The sequence below is a fragment of the Choloepus didactylus genome, chromosome 20 (genome assembly GCF_015220235.1).
Source record: "Choloepus didactylus isolate mChoDid1 chromosome 20, mChoDid1.pri, whole genome shotgun sequence".
NCBI classification, from domain to species: Eukaryota; Metazoa; Chordata; class Mammalia; order Pilosa; family Megalonychidae; genus Choloepus; species Choloepus didactylus.
Window position 1 is genome coordinate 27,803,026 of NC_051326.1, and position 17,844 is coordinate 27,820,869.

The following is a 17,844-nucleotide window of genomic DNA, read 5'->3' on the forward strand; positions in this document are numbered from 1 at the left end:
TGAGAGGTGGGGGAAGCAGGGATGAAAAAGTGGCTGCAGAAAGAACCAAGGAGCAAAGTCAAAGACAATTAAGGGAGCTGGGAAGAAAAATCCACTTTGTTCATCAAGGAATAAAGAAAAGGCAGTATCATTTTCTAACTAATGAAGCACCAAAAAGAAAAATAAGGAAAGAAAAAGAAGGAGAAATCCCAATATAAGGGATATTGTCATTTTGTTGTTGTTGTTGGGGCAAATGTTAGAAGCATTGTTTATGTTGATATAGCTGAAATCAGTAGATCAGTTTTTGGGGCTGGGGCAACAACTCGGTATACCTATAAAGGCACAAATTCCCAAAATTTGACTCAGTTGCCCCTCTTTCTTCTAATTTAGAAATGTTTCAACAAAGAAACAAAGGTTCTTTTTCCACTGACCACATGCTCCATGAACACAGAAACAATGACTTTAATCACTCAACTCTCAGCTCCCGGCCCTCTGCTGGAACGTGGTGGGTTGAAAGAACAAAATTATAAAGAAGTTCCTTGAGAACTGCAAGTCACTTAAGTGGTCAAATCTGAGAGAACTGGTTAATTTCATCATGATATATCCATTAATGGCAATATTAGGCGATTATCAAAAAGTTATGAATAAATAATCAAAATTCCAGCAGCCTTCACAGAAATGAAAAAGCCACTCATTGAATTCATATGGAAGGACAAGAGACCCCAAATAGCCAAAACCATTTTTAAAAAGGGGAGAAAGATGGAGGACTCACACTTCCTGGTTTTAAAACTCACTACAAAGCTTCAATAAACAAAACAGTGTGGCACTGGCACAAGGACAGATATATAGACCAATGGAACCGAATTGATAGTTCAGAAGTAAACTCACATCTATATCCAACTGATATTTGACAGGCATGAAAAGTCTACTCAATGGGGAAAAAATATACTCTTCAATACGTGGTGCTGGTAAAACTGGATATCCACATGCAAAAGAATGAAAGCAGACCCCTTTCTCACACCATAAACAAAAATCAACTCAAAATAGCTCAAAGACCTAAATATAAGACCTAAAATTATAAAACTCCCTGAAGAAAACAGAGGGGAATATCTTTATGACCATGTATCAGTCAACAGATTCTTATACTTCACACCAAAAGCACAAGCAGCAAAAGAAAAAAACAGATAAATTATACCTTATCAAAATTAAAAACTTGGACCAAGGAGTTGAATAGGCATTTCTTTAAAGAAGATATACAGATGCCCAATAACACATTAGAAGATAGTCAACATCATTAGCCATTAGGGAAGTACAAATTGAAACCACAAGGAAATACCACTTCATGCCCACTAAGATTATTATTATTTTAAAATAATAAAATAACAAGTGTTGGCAAGGATGTAGACAAACAGGAACACTCATCCTTTGTTGGTGGGAATGTAAACTGGTGCAGCCACTGTGGAAAACAGTTTGGCAGTTCCTCAGAAAGTTAAATATAGAATTACCAAATAACTTGGCAATTCCACTTCAAGATATATACCCAAGGAGTGACGTCATCAACATGGCAATGTAAATAGCTGCCGAAAACTTTTCCCCAGATATTTGGCAAAAAAGGGAGATAACTGACTTGTTTGGAACTCTGGATGAAGGTATGGTCAGGAGAAGGACCCTACAGATGCCAAATCGAAGAAGAAGAGAGATATCAGAAATGGAAATGTCTGCATATAGATTGTGGTGGTAAATGCATAACTATGTGCTTATACCGGACACCACTGATTGTTTACTGAGGATGGAATGTTTAAAAAATAAACAGAGGGATACACAAGTCCTGGAGAAAATGTGGAGAGAGGGATGTTCTTAATTAATGCTAGTGAGGAAGTAGAATGGTGCAGGCCATCTGGAAGGCAGTGTTGTGGTTCCACTGGAAGCTAAGCATGGGGTTGCCATATGGTCCTGCAACCTCACTATTGGGTATATACTTAGAAGAACTGAGAGCAGGAACATGAATGGACATTTGCACACTAGTGTTTATGGCAGTATTCATGACTTGCTATGAATGGAAGTGGCCTAAAGGTACATCAACTGATGAAAGGAATGGTGAACTGTGGTGAATACATATAATGGAACATTCAGTGGCTGCAAGAAGAAATGAAGTTATGAGGTATGCAACTAGGTAAATGGACCTTGAGGACAGTATGTTGTGTGAAATAAGCCAGAAATGAAAAGACAGACATTATAATGCTTTGCTAATATGGACTAACTATAATGTGCAAACTCTGAATCTGAGAGCATAGTGTGCCGGTTTGGATGTATTATGTCCCCCAAAAAGCGATATTCTTTAATGCAATCTTGTGGGGACAGACGTATTAGTGTTGATTAGGTTGGAATCTTTGGATTAGGTTGTTTCCATGGAGATATGATCCAACCAACTGTGGGTAACTCCTTTGATTACATTATTTCCATGGAGCTGTGACCCCACCCATTCAGCCTGGGTTTTGATTAGTTTACCAGAGCCCTATAAAAGCTCAGACAGAAGGAGCTTAGTGTGGCTGCAGCTTAGACACATTTTAGAGACGGCCTTTGAGAGCAGACTTTTGCTGACCCTTTGCTCCCAGGAAGCTAAGAGAGGACAAATGCCCCAAGAGCAACATTTTGAAGAATACACCAGAGCTAAGAGAGGAGCTGGAACACAACCTGGGATCAGCAGATGCCAGCCACATGCCTTCCCAGCTAACAGAGGTTTTCCGGACACCATGGGCCTTCCTTCCGTGAAGATATACTTGTGTTGATGCCTTAATTTGGATATTTTCATAGCCTTCAGACTGTAACTTTGTAACCAAATAAACCCCCTTTATAAAAGCCAATCCATTTCTGGTATTTTGCATAATGGCAGCATTAGCAAACCGGAACACATAGTTTATCAGGGGAAGGCTTGGTGTAATGGTTCCTGATTGTAAGCTCTTACAGCAGTCACATCTATTCATGAGTTGTAATGGTTATCTCTAAATTCTGAGCTGCTGAGTTGGTTGGTCCCTGTAACTTCTTCTATCTGTGTGACACCTGAGACTAAAAGCCAGAGTCCAGCGGCTAGGAATGTCAGTATTACCCCATACAGCAAATGTTAAAGAAGCTGAAAAAGAGATCAGACTTCAAGTAGAGATATGAACGAAATGGTCTTGGTTAGGACTAAGGTAAATCAGACTGAAGGGTAAAGGATTAAATTGACTGTGTTTTAAAACTTCAACTTCTGTGTAAGATCAAAGGTAGAGATGTTTATTTGGTGGAAAATCTTTATTTTTATAGTATGCTATATAATTTTACTTGTATGGTCAGTTTATTCAAACACCATCATTACATGGCACCTTGAATCGGGAGTGAGATCTGGTTTGCTTGTACAGGTTAGTGTGAAGCCCCCATACATCCCAAAATAATTTGAGCAGAGGATAAAGAAGTATTTGAAAAGCCCCCTTGAGGGACTGGGGGAAAATGTAGAAATATTAAATTTACCCACCTGGGGATTTCCTTATATTCTCGCAGACATTGGGGACTACCAATTTAGTAGGCCGAATCCTCGATCTTGGGGCTTGCCCTTATGAAGCCTGTTGCTGCAAAGGAGAGGCTAAGCCTACTTGTAATTGTGCCTAAGAATCACCCCCAGAGAACCTCTTCTGTTGTTCAGATGTGGACTCTCTCTCTAAGCCCACTCAGCAGGTGAACTCACTGCCCTCTCCCCTGTGTGGGACATGAAATCCAGGGGTGTAAATCTCCCTGACAATACGGGACATGACCCCTGGGGGGAGGAGTCTGGAACCGGCATCGTGGATTGAGAAAGGCTTCTTGACCAAAAGGGGGAAGAGAAATAAAACAATGTCAAGTTTCAGTGGCTGACAGATTTTGAATGGAGTCGAGAGGTCATTCTGAAGGTTGTTCTTACACATTACATAGATAAACCTTTTTAGTTTTTATTGTATTAAAATAACTAGAAGGAAATACCCGAAATTGTTGAACTGCAACCCAGTAGCCTTGATTCTAGAATATGATTGTATAGCTTACATGGTGTGACCATGTGATTGTGAAAACCTTGTGGCTCATACTCCCTTTATCCAGTGTATGGACAGATGAGTAGAAAAATGGGGACAAAAAGTAAATGAATAATAAAGGGAGATAGCGGGATGGAATGTTTTGGGTGTTCTTTTTTACTCTTATTTTTATTCTTTTTGGAGTAATGAAAATGTTCAAAAATTGATTGTGGTGATAAATGCACAACTGTAGGATGATACCACGAACTATTGGTTGTACACTTTGGATGACTGTATGATATGTGACTATATCTCAATAAAATTGCAAGGAAAAAAATTGTTTGAAGGAAAGTCATATGTTTGCAACTATCAAAGAATATTTTTGCTGTATGAAAACACAGATTTTGTACAATTGTACAATATTCGGTCCAATCTAAAAATTTTTGAATCAATAATAGAATTGATTTACATTTGTCTCTAAATGATTACCTAAATAAGTAAAAGTAAAATAACACATTCTGACAAAAAAAAAAAAAAGGATATATACCCCAAAGAATTGAAAGCAGGACTCAAAAAGATATTTGCACACAATAGCCAAAAGCTGGAAGCAACCCAAGTAGCCATCAATGGACCAGTGAAGAATGGGTAAGCAAAATGTTGTATATACATAAAATGAAATATTAATTAACTATATAAAGGAATGAAGTTTTGAAACATGCTACAACATGGATGAACCTTGAAGACATTATGTTGAGGTGAAATAAGCCAGACTCAAAAGGACAAACATTGCGTGGTCTCACTTATATGAAATAACTAGAATATGCAAATTCATAGGATCAGAAAGAAGATTACAGATTACCACAGGCAGGAGTCAGGGTTGGGAATGGTGAGTTAATGCTTAATGAGTACAAAGTCTCTGTTTGAGTTAATGCTTAATGAGTACCAAGTCTGTGTTTGGGGTGATGGAAAAATTTGGGTAATGGATGGTGGTGATGATAGCACAGCATTGTAAATGTAATTAACATCACTGAATTGTCCACTTAAAAGTGGTTAAAAATGGAAAATATGTTGTATGTATGTTACCAGATAATTTAAAAGATGTTAGTAACAATAAAAAAGCTATAAAATATATTTGGCAATAATTAGGGAAACATAGATATAAAGTGAGCAGGAGATGACATCAGAAACTTTTGTTAATTTTCTTAGGTGAGATGATTTGGTAGGATAATGTCCTTTTTTAGGAAATGCCTGTTGAAGTATTTAGGGGTGAAGTATTATGATGTCTACAACTTATTTTGAAAAGTTTTGGCACTCAAAAAAAATCATACATGGAAAAAAGTTAACTGTTAAATCTAGGACATAGAAAGAGGAGTATTCATTGAACTATTTCTTCCAACTTTTCTGTATGCTTGCAAATATTTACAGTAAAAATTGTATCATGAGACCAGAATAAAAATAAATAAAAGAGTAAAAAATGTACAAAAAGTATATAACATGGAAATATAACTGAAAATAATTGACAAAAGGGTGTTGAAATCATGGAAGACATCTTTTCCTTAACTTCCTGTTACGCTTTATCTTTGAAAAGCATGTCTAAAAGCTATTTACAATAAACAAATCACTACCTAACTTCTTTTATCTTATCTATTGCCATAATATATACATATATACATAGGCATGTATATCATTACATATTATGAGCCAAGTTATTTAACATCCCAGAGTGGCAACATTGTGTTTCAAGGTGATTACATTACATTTTCTTTTATTTTTGACCTGCAGGATGCAATAGAACAATCAAAATCCCTATTTTATACCTTAAGAAAAAACGCACCCTCGTTTGTTGCTTGAATGACAAGTTACAACTGAAAGAAAAGGCCTGGCAAAACATGTTCATTTCTTCTTTCCTTTCTTTCTTCCCAATTAATTAGTTTTTTATTTTGGTAAATATTTTTTTGCTTCTCCCCCCACAAGCCTAAAGGTATTACATATTCTTTGTACAAATCTGGAAAATATAAAAATAAATATGAAGAAAAATTTAAGACCGTTATTTCACCATCCAGAAATTACTACTGTTAACATTTTGAAATATTTATTTCCATTCTTTTTCCCATGTATGAATTTTTTCTTTAATATTAACTTGAGAGAGGCTTATGAACAATCAGGTATCCTGCTCATGTATGTGTGTGTGTATAAGCATGCCACACACATTCCATCCTATGGACATTGAAACCTTTAAAGTTTATTTAAACATTTCCTTACTGTAGGACACCTAGCTGATTTTTTCTCTTCATTTTCCCATTACTAGAGTTGTGAACATCCTGTACTTAAATCTTTTCCTGATTTCTGATTATTTCCTTGGATTTTGTTCTTAGAATTTTCTTGGATCAAAGTATATGAATTATTTTAAGGCCCTGAATGTATATCACTGATTGTTTTCCAGAAATGTGTTAACAATTTATACTCCCACCAGGCAGTAGAAGCAGAGTATTATCATTTAAAAAACAAAACAAAACAAAAAACTTTGCTTGATTTGAAATATTAAAAATTGACCTAATTTTCACCTTTTAAAATTACTACTTGAGGTTAAACTTTTAAGAATTTGTTTCCATATTAATTTTTTAAATTTATTTATTTTATCAGAAGTTGTAAGTTCACAGAAAAGTCGTCATTTCCTTTTTAATGAATAATATCTGTATGCTCTTTGCCTATTTTTGTTTGCTAATATAATTTACTAGTAAATTAAAATCTTTCAGATTTTAAATGTTAATTGTTACATTGGAATATTTATGAGGACAAAGAGTGAAAAAAGTGTATATTTATCTTACCAGTGTGAAGAGAAATAAGAATTCATTTCATCACCAAATTCCTTAATAATTTTGAAAAACAGAAGGGTCAGCTCAATTTAGTCAGAACAATTTTGATTGTTATCCTAGCTATCTTCAAAGTGAAAGACTGAACTAAGTCCAATACCAAGTTTTTTTAAAAAACAAACTCTGTGGATATTTAAAATTAGAGCTCTAAGTACCAAGGAATTTAACCTTCTAACAGCTTTGTGTGATGTCCGAAATATGTTTGATATCTCAAATATGTTAGATATTTCAAGGTGCAGTTTTGTGATTCAACTTGATTACATCAAGTGCATTTCACCCCATAGGTGACCCCAAAACAATATTTTTAGGATTTGCTCAAATCCCCTATATTTAACTTTCCTTTTAAGCAATGGCCAATCAGAATAAAACACTAAATTGCTCTATGCTGCTCCTTCTTTCAACTGTGATACATTGTCTGTTTGTAGAGATTAAAGCAAAATAATTTGTTCACAACTTTTCCAATTTTAGACCACCTACTGCTTTTTCTCTGAGATTTACAAATGTATTTCCAGAATTCTACTTCAGTATATTTAAAAGGTCTGCTTGTCAGATTATATGTTTTTTCCTTACAATCGCATTTCCGATTGTAAAAGTACATTTTTAGGCTTTGGCATGGTCCTGGCCATAACTAGTTCAATAGATATTTGTTGACTGGAGTTGATTCAATCAATGCTTCCTTAATTCTGGTTATGGTGACAATTATTTTTAAACCTATGCTGCATTTTATTGCCGACTGAAAGAAAGAGAGCTTGGGCACGTCTGACTTTGCCACCCTCTGCTCCTTCTCCGTCTAGGACCCTTCCGAGCTGCGGTGACCCCCACCCCCACCCCCGTCCCCATCCCACCACTCCTTTTTGCTTCTGTTGGAGCCATGAGACAATCTCCTCACTAGGACAGGCCCTTGAAGTTGTTGGAAGTAGGCTAATTTTGAAAGGTGAGTCTTTTGCCAACCAGGTTTGCTTGAATAAGCTGCCACGTCACTGCCAGGAATTCACAGCTGCAACTTCGGCCTGGCATGATCTGTGGTGGGGGTGGGGCTGGAGGTGGGGTGGACAGAAGTAAGTACAGTCTGCACCCTCTTCCTCCTCCTACCCGTCCCTGAAGCAACTCGGTCTGCTCTCCAGGGGTTACAGGATGAAATATAGACCCACTCCTAGCCGGCATACTCTGGTAGGAGAGTGCCAGGTTCTCCAGAGGAGTTCAGGGCCAAAGCTTGGCCCCAAGCCCAGTCAGCTGAGCTCCATCTGCAGCGGTGCCTTGCTGCTGCAGCCCAGTCAGCCCAGTATCTGGACCACTTTACCTTCAGGTGGAGCCAGCACCACCCCCAACCCCAGCCCCATATATCCCCACTGGCATCTCAAAGCCCCCAATCTATAAATGGTAGCGTCCTTTGCTGGGGGAGGCTAAGGCACTGGGACCTGCTCAGGCATTTCTGCAGTAGAGCTAGAAGAGAGAAGCCTTCCATTGCTCCTGCTGATTTCGGGCTCTGCCCTCCCACCATTACACCTAACCGAAGTACTGGAAGACTCAGGGGCTACCAGCTTAGCAATGTCATCTCTATTCTCTCATGCAGGCCAAGAAGGGCCCTGGGCGAGAGGGCAATGCCTGCTTTGGACCTCTCTCCCAATCTCCTGCCCTCTTCCACCTGTTGGTTGGGGGCACTCTTCACCATCCGCTGCCTCCTTCTCAACCATCCACCACCCCTTCCTGCCACTCCCTCATTCTTAAGTCTTTCTTATGTGTAAGCACCTATCAAATTAGATTGCAGCTTTCATGGCAACTCTGATCTGTTGTTGGAGGCATTGTCCTGGGATTGCAAGGGAACTTGCTGTTTCAGCTTGGAAATGGTGAGTACTGTGGCTGATTGCTCTGCCTGCCATCTGTGTGAGTGGGAATACAGAAGGCACCTGGTGTGGACTATGTTTACTCCAATCCAGTGGAACAGAGTTCAAATAGTTTAGCTAAAAAGGGATAGAACTCAGAGGATGCTATTTCAGCCACAGCAAAGCATGAGTAAAATGGGGTTGGGAGACAGATAAAATTCTTGGTTTGGGTGATGGTGACCATAGTTTATGTTTTTATTTTCTACCTTAAGGAAAAAAGTTTTTTAGTGTTGCAGAAGAAATAGAGGTATGGCTTATTTATCATTTACACAACTGGTTTCGTGTACTTTGCATGGTTCCATTAACTATTCAACAGAACATTTTTTTTTGTCTGGAATTTGGATGGGCTCATTTGGAATTACACTGGGGAGTTGAGGGTCCCCCTCAAGATATGCTTATTCCAGTGAGAGGTCATGAGTCTCTTCCTAACCAAGAGTGTGGTTTTGAACTGGCGGTTGGAATGACCATGATCTGGAATATTCTGATCAGCAGAGAACTCTGCTCCTGAGCATTCTGGTCGAATGTTGGGAGGCATGTTTAATACTTAACACATTTAACACTACTTTTTCTCTATTTATTTTCTACTTTCTAAATTTCCTAGGAATCAGAATATTAATATATAAAAGATTATGTATTTTAGATGTCTATATCTATTGGTCAAGAAAATTTTAGTGGATTTTAAATTTTTCATATTTTCCAAGTTTTTGACATTACTAATAACATTTATTAATGAGCATTAATTTTATAATGAGAAAATGTTTAAAATACTTTTTTCCTTAAAAACAAAAACAAGTAAAACACAATTTTATGACATGCATAAAAATCGACTCCAGATGGAGTAAAGAGCTAAAAGAGAGGCAAGAATTTATATGTTTGATAAAAAGGATAGAAAACTGTATTTATCACCTTGGGATAGGGAAGGGTTTCTTAATCAAGACAAAATATACTAGGCATGACAAAACTTGATAAATTAATCTACAATATAATTAAGAGCTTATGCTCAACAAAAGACACCATAAAGCAAGTCATATAACAAGCCACACGCCTTGAAAAAATATTTGTCAGAAATATAACTGAAAAGGATATGTACTAGAATATTTAGGTAAATTCTACAAATCACTAAGAAAACCATAAAGTTTCCAAAAACTGAAACAAGGACTTGAATGGGTTTTTCACAGAAGAAAAACCACAGATATGCCAAAATGTACGAAAATATCTGCTCAACCTCATTAGTAAACAGAGAAGCACAAATATTATTGCTGAGATACCATTATACACCTAGCAGGGAGACTAAAATTTAAGTCTGACAAGCTAAGCGGTGATAAGAATGTGGAGCAACTGGAACTACTTCAATTATAATCGCTTAGGAAAATGCTTGGGTGTTATTTTGTCAAGTTGAGCATGCACATACCCTATAACCACCAATTCCAATTCTAGGTATTCACACAATGAGAAACACTTGCACATGTGCACTTGAAGACAAGTACAACAAAATTCAGAGAAGCAGTTTTCACAATACCAAAAACCTGGACAGCAGAATAATATACTCTAGCAATGGAATATTACACTGCAGTGAAAAATGAAGGAACAATAGCTCCACATATCATTATGGCTATATTTGATAACATAAGGCTGAGTAAGTTTGAAAAGATGATCTATACGGAGCATAATGCAATTTCTCAAAGCTTAAAAATAAGCAACTAAACAGTATATTATTTAGGGATTCCCCCATAATATATTACAAAAATATTTTAAGACTTCAAGGAAATGACAAACACAAAATTCAGAATAGGAGTTACCTCTGTTGCAGAGACAGGGGCTGGGAATGGGGAATTAGCATCAACCACACGTGTTGGTTGTATTCTACTTTTTAAGTTGGTTAAGGATTTCACAGTTGTTTGGGTCCTTATTATGTTTTATGACTTAGATATATGTAATATTGTTGTGTACGTCATTCCATCATTAAAAAATGTTAATGACTGCGGAAGGAAACAAGTATATCCAAAACCTGTAAGTGGAAGAGCTTCAGTCTGAACCCCGACTACCTGACCCGGGATTCCAAATTCCTAAACCACCTGATCACTATGAATTGCTGTCTTATTAAAGGTGATTTTAATTTAAAAAAACAGTTCACTGCCAGAGTAATTGGTGTGAGTATAAAGGCACAGATTCACTTCCTTGTCCCCACCCTTTATTCCTCCACATCTTCCCAAATAATCATAGTCCCTGAGTGTGGCTACAAGGGAGGAGGTAAGATGGAGTGCTGGAAGCATGCTTCCCCAACACTCCCCACAGGCTTTTCCTGAACAGATTTGCCCTCTCAGAAAGTAGAGTATTGACCAAACTGCAAGGTGTATCTTCATTCATTTTCATTTTCAGTGGCAACCAACCTCCCCAGCCTGGTTGACAGTTCCCCTCACGGAAGTCACTCTTTGGGGCAGGACAAAGGGATGAGGGTATTGTTTCCAGAATCCACTTGGGATCTCCCCTAGCCCTGCCCACCAGTACCCTCACGGGGTCAGGCCATCACACTGGCACAGGGTCCTTCCTTTGCAACAGAGGAGCTAGTAGGGGCAGGGTGGAAGCCGCAAGCCCATGAGCCCAGGGAAGCGGGCTGGGAGAAAAGATTCTAGGACCGGGAGTCTTGTTTGAGGGGATGGGAAAAGCAAATTCCTACCAAGGAGTGGAGGTGGGAGAGACACAGTCACCAGGGGCCACTGCGAGCCCCTGGTGGTACTCGCTGAAGCACATGCCAGATAAGGTGCCTGACGTGGGGGGAGTCGTGATGATGTCACAGCTGGAACAGAATCCATTCTTCACTTCCCAGCCCAGTGCCCTGTCATGACAAACCTTCCTTCCCTTCTCCACCATCCACCCAGGGCCAACCCCTCACACCAAATGGGGAGGTAACAGAGTTCAAGCCATCTGGAGTGATATCAACAAAACAAAAGAGCAGTGGTACTTAGCATTCAAAAGCAGAGAAACAGTGGGGCTGTCAAACCTTGAAGTTGCACAGTCTCCATTTTTTAAAATGGTAGAGTGAGATCCAGAAATCTATGAAGCCCTGCTTTATTGAGCTAAAATCCACATATGCATAAAAAATGTGATTTAAAAAAAACGCAGAAAAAAGTGCATTCTAGATTAAATAAGTTTGTGAAACAACAACAAAAAATTCACATACGCATACAAGCCACCAATTTAAAGTGTATTTTAGTATTTTCACAGAGTTGGGAACCATCATTACACTCAATTCCAGAACATTTTTACCACCCCATAAAGAAACCCCATAAATTTTAGCAGTCACCCCCCATTGCCCCCTACCTTGGTCTAGGTTTAATACAGTGACTCTATCTTCTTGTGCCTTCCGGCTGGCCCGTCAGGTATGTCTGACCATGACAAACCATTTGTGTTCCACCTGTGTGCAGGTAAGCAGAGCAGGAAAAAAAGTCATTCCCCATTCAACCGGCAGCCATCCTCCGCCCACCCACCCCCCAACCCCTATGGCCTCTAGTTCAGGTAGCCAAAATTAATCACTGGTGGGGTTGAAGCAACAGCTCTGTTCCCTGGCTCAAGGCCAGGATCTCAGGATGTGCGTCAGAAAAAGCCAGTGAGTGAAATTCCAAAGCAGTCTGAGTCACCAGAGACTAAGAAGGAGTGGCCAGGACAGAAGTCAAAATGATAGCTCGAGGGCAGAGCAAAGCAGGGCCCCAGGGGCCAGGGCTGGGCCAAGGCACAAGAAAGCTCACCTGTCCCGAGAGGGGAACCAGGCCTTGGGCCTGGGTGGGTTGCCTCTGGGCTCTGCACAGCCTTAGGGGGTGGGAGGGGGCAGGAAATGACCAGGGGACTGCCCTCCTGGGCCACACCCCTGGATACAGTAAGTGTATCCCTACCTGGCTCCCCATAGGCTGGGGTTGGGATCGCAGCCCTTAAAATCCAAGTGTTGTTTCCTCACCTGTTCCCTCCTACCGACTCAGCCCTGGATTTTGGACCTGGTGACAGACCAGCTGGGCCCCAGAACAGAGGAACAGGTAAGCCTATGGCTGATGTCTGGCTGGTCCTGAGACCACTTCTGAGCCCTTGCTCCATGCCTGGGGAAAAGACAGAAGTCTCCAGGCTGCTCTTCACCTGGCCACTCACCCATTCAGTAAGTTTCCCAGTGCTCAGGATGAGCTCCCTCCCAAAGAAGGGAGGACGAGGGGTGGGTTAAAGAATCCATGTCCTACCCATAAGGAGGTGCACCTGCCTCTTGAGTACGGCCAGCAGCCCGTGGCAGCCAGACCTCGAGCAGGAGCCGAAGGGCTCCACCTGCTGCAGTTGGAATATGAAGGAGAAGGGTCGACAATCGCCAGGTGCCTGCAGCAGCCCTGGATTCTTTCCTTGTGAACCTAGACAGCTTGGAAGGGTTGTCAAGGGAGGCTAGCTGGCGACAGGCCCTCTCCCTCACGGCGGATTTAATCCTCATCAATCAAAGGGGCCACAGGCCTGGACAGAGCACGGTAGCCTCTGGCGACCCTCGTGCCCCCTCTACCTTTCTCTCCCTCCCTGTCCGCAGGGCTCCTGACAATGCCTGGCTCCACCGGGAAGGCCTGCACCCCACCGAGGCCGCTGGCATGTAGTTACCCTGCACCTGGCCTTTTCTTACCACTCCCTGCCCCCACCCCAGGCCCTGGGAGGCCCCTTCACAGCCCCTCCCCACTGGGGGCCTGCCTGATTTTTCTGCGAGAACATCTGTGTATCCAGAAACTGGGGAGCATCCCTAATCTGAATTCTCTCCCTCTCTTCCCCACCCTCAGCAAGCCCCACCCCCCATCCCCACCCCATATTCACACTTGCCCTGGAACTTTCAGGCTTGCTCCAGGAATTCCTTCCAGATCACCTCAGGGAAGCGCCCTGCCCCTCCCGCCCAGCCTGTTGTCCCGGCTCTGCAGAGGAGCAGCTGAGTGGGGGGCTGTCTCCAGCTCCTTTTGCTTTAGGAGTGGACCAGTCTGTGTTTAAGGCTTCTCGGGACCTGTAGCAGCTCAGAGAAGGAGCAAGGTGGAAGGTGCAAGGGGCAAAGGCGGGGAAGGGCACAACCTGGCTGAGATGGGCCTGTCTGAAGTGACCCTTAAGGATCTGGCTGGTCATATTTACAGTTAACCTTTACTCCAGGTTCTTAGGCATGTGATTTTATATCTTCCCCCACTCCCCCCCACCTCCAGGACAAATTCTCTCACCTTGTTACAACCTGTCAGCAACTCTATGATCTAAAGTAAAAGCCCCAGCCCTTGACACAGAAAAACTTTTCCATATGCTTGACTACTAGGGTGGGGATTGCCCCCACCCCCACCCCGCCCCATGGTGGGATGTGGGCTGGGGGGAGCTGCCAGGCAAGGCTGAGGGAGCCCGTTCCTGCTTCGCAGCTCTCTGACTCCCTAAGGCCAGTGAGCTCCTGTCGACCCTCCCAGATGTCAGGGAAACGTGGCGTAATAACGCATTTCAGTCAGAATTTCAAAACTGGGAACCTTAGAGGGCATTCCTCGAAACCACTCATTTTATACACGAGGAAACTGAAGCCCAGAGATGAAGTCTGCCTTGGTGGCCCCAGGACTGGAGCCCAATGGGGCCACATCCTCTCTGGGTGACTCTGGGCAGGTCGTTTTCTGTGCTGGGCCTGGGTTTGCTCATCTGTAAGATAAAGAGGGTTATTTGTGTATGAATTAGTGGCACCCTGGTAGGAAGGATGGGAAGGGGAGCCCCATCCCCTCTGAGAGACCCAGGTGGGAACTGCCCGGTTTGTGACCCCGGCAAGTCATACCACCTTTTGAAGCTTCAATTTCCTCATCTACCAAATTGAGGAAGTAGAAGTACCTACTTCTCACGGGATTGCTTTGACGTTCAAATGCAATAGTGCATGTCACAGACATAGCACAATACCGGGTATGTAGCAAGCATTCAATAAATTGTTATTGTTAGTATTATCATCATTAAATGTAAGCTCCTTAATGACAGGGATAGTATCATACTCATTTCATAATTTTTACAACCTGCAGTGCAGTACCTGGCCCTAGTAGGAGCTTCATGTCCATTTGATAAAGGAAAGAAAGAGAGACTTGCCCCATTGTTTTCAAAGAGAAAAACAAGACCCAGGATAACTGATGTGACTCTGGAGGAAGCAGCTTCTTTCCTCTTTGTCACGTGTCAGCTACTCCCGGTCTGGCTGGCTTCCTTTCTCCCTGCTCTTCCCCAGGTGGCCCAGGGGGTGGCCACACGCTGCAGACAATGGCTAATGGCAAGTCACAGTGGACACAGCATGTATGTCCAGTCCTTCCTTGCTCCCCAGCCACCCAAGAGCCCTGGCCCAGGGAGGAGTGTGGGATGTCCCGGGAAGCTGGCATTAAAAGTGACGGCTGCTAACCCTGGCTGGTGGGAGCTGGAGAAGCCTAAAGAGAATGCAGCTGCCTTGTGGGTCCCTCATTGGTGTCCCTGCCTCAGGAAACTTCCGGTCAGCATTTGCTGGCCTCCAGGCCCCCAAGGATGTTCCTAGGGTTGAATAATGCCCATTATGTTTCCTGGTCTGCTGCTCATTCATCAGACTGCTCACCCTGCAACCACCTCCCCTCTTTGGCCCAGGAAATGGGGAGAGGGGGTGAAAGGATAGGGGGGAAAAACAAAAGGGAGGAGGAGAGGCAAGGAGGAAAAGAGGAGAAAAGAGACAGGAGCCTCTGCAGGTGGGATGGAGTGGGCCTCTGACCTACCCACACTTGGTGAAGACATGGAGCTCTGGAGACCTGGAGGCATTTTCTTTATTGACTAGAAAAAAATCAGGGCCCAGAGGCCCCTCAGATGTCATCCAATTCAACCACCTCATTTTATTGAGGACCCCAAGAGGACAGGAACGGGGTTCCTGACTCCACTCCATTCCTTATATACCATTCTCTTTCTTTTGTTATTGGAGGTCCAAGTACCAAGAAGGCCTCAGGGTCAGGGCAGAGGTGCACGGCTCTACCCCTGGGGTCTGGCAGAGAGCTCTCCAAGGGGAAGTCAGGGCAGCAGGCGAGAACCAGATCCCTGCCTGGGTAGCCCCTGACAATCCTTTAACCTGCCCCAAAGTAGCTACAACCTCAAACTCATGTCTGGTTACTGTCATCCAGCAGTGCCCAAAGAGGGTCCAAGTGCTGGTTAAGCCAACCTGGACCAGAACATTGAGCCCTCCATGAATTTCCTGAAACCTCGTCCTCCCAACAGGGAAACCTCATTTAAATTGGCCTCATTGCAATGTGGTTAGGTTTTTAAGATGCCCTGCTCTGTGCCATGCATTCCTTTATCTGGAAGCTGTAAACAGTAACCCACACTCACAGCAGACCACTTCTGAGGGTCAACTCAAAACTTTCCCATCTCTAACGTCAATTATTGTCACTGTGAGCTCCAGTCAGGCCAGATCCCAAGAGAGAAAAATGGGTCAGAAGAGATCGGGGCCTCCTGGACACACGTGCTCCCTGCCCTCTCTCCCAGCCTCCCCTTTCTTTCTAGAACACTGCAGCCACATGGAAACCCGTGGGGAACAGTTGGGGCTTTTTATAATCTTTATTTGTTAACAGTTCAGGCTATTTTTTTTCCATGCTGCAAGAGATGCCAATGCCTCCTGAAAAAGTCGTGAAAAAAAACAAGTCTATTTTGGGGTGATCATCCTCCTCATAGTTTCTCACTTCCAGCTCTGCAGGGCTTAAGGAATGGGGGCTGCCCTCTCTCCGAGGCCTGCAGCTTGGTTACGGTGAAGAATTCTCGGGCCTGGAAGCACAGGCTGTGGGTTGCATGTTTGCCCCATCTTGTAACTTCTCGACTTATAAAACAGTCCGGAAGGAACACCATCTAGCTTCTTCAAGTGCAGGCCTGCCGGAGGGTGGCTTTGGGTGCATCATCCTGAGCAGTCAACATCCCTGGAGATGTGAGATGGATAAGCAACCATGACTGTGTACCATGTATTTCGCCCATGGTATTAATGGTGGTACTTGCAGCTCTTTAAAGACATAAACCACAAGAGCCCAAGCTCCTCTGCTGAGTGAGGAGCCACTCCAGAGCTACAGGACGTTTCACAGAGGCATCTGTCAGCCTTGCTTTCTGGGGAGCAGGCCCAGGGTGGAGGGTCATGTAAGTGGGCACAGGGGTGCTTGGACCCCTGCCAGGGGGCTGGCTGTAGCCTGGCCAGACCAGACTTGGGAGGATTTTTCGCTTCCAGCTTTGAGCAGCTCTGCCAGTGCCGCTGTGGGGAGGCTGTGAGAGAACAGCCAGGCCTCGAGGATCCGCAGCAGAATCCCCCTTTGTGTTCCCTTCGCTGCTTCCACTGGTTTCTTCACTTTTCTCAGGAGCCCCCCAGGTCACCAGGGCTGAGATGGGGATGGGATTTTCCAACTCTGGTGGATTAGACTGTCAGAAATTCAGCTCCATAGCCCTGCCCCATGCCCTCTGGGCTGCCTCCTGCCCCTATGCTGCCCCAATGGTGTGGGCACAAATGGGAGTTGGGCCCCTCTTTTCTTTCACTGGGGTATGCACATAGGTCTGTGAGGGGACGGGCAGAGGCAGCAGGGGGCAAAGAAGTGGTGGGAGAGTTAGAAAGATCATAGAATCTTTAATCTCAGCATGGGCAGTGGCTGTGAGATGATCATCTGGTCACTCCATTTCGGGGCAAGTAATAATGTTATCCCCCAGTGGAAGACCAGAGGGGTTAAGTTGTTGCCCAAAGTCACACATCCAGTTCCTGCTGGAGGCCAGACTAAGGACCAAGGTCGGCACCAGCTTGCAATGGCTGCTCTTCCATTGTGGTCCGGCTGCTCTCGGCGTCTGGGGCTGCTTTTGGCTTCCTCTTCTGTGGTCCTCGACCTGCCCCTGGGGGCAAGAGACGCCTCTCCGACACCCTAACTATACAGTGCCAACTGCTTCCTGGCCTCTCTGAGCTCTTCCCTGGTTCCTCCTTATCTCTCCTGAAATCCTAGAATTCTCTTTGGCTGAAGTGACCAAAAAGATTGTGACTGACCATTTAAGGAAGCCAAAGTGGGGGAAGACTGCAGAATTAGATTCTTTCTTTGCCTCTTACCATGTGTCTAATCTCCACCT

General features: G+C 43.2%; 1 protein-coding gene across 1 annotated transcript in view; it reads right to left on the reverse strand.

The window, feature by feature from the left end:
• PEBP4 (phosphatidylethanolamine binding protein 4) overlaps nt 1–12,211 on the reverse strand; it is a 281,375-nt gene extending 269,164 nt beyond the window's left edge. The window contains exon 1 of the mRNA XM_037812868.1: nt 12,076–12,211. The gene's annotated coding sequence lies outside the window, so the exon portion shown is untranslated. The remainder of the gene's footprint in view (nt 1–12,075) is intronic.
• Between the last annotated feature and the right edge of the window lie 5,633 nt (nt 12,212–17,844).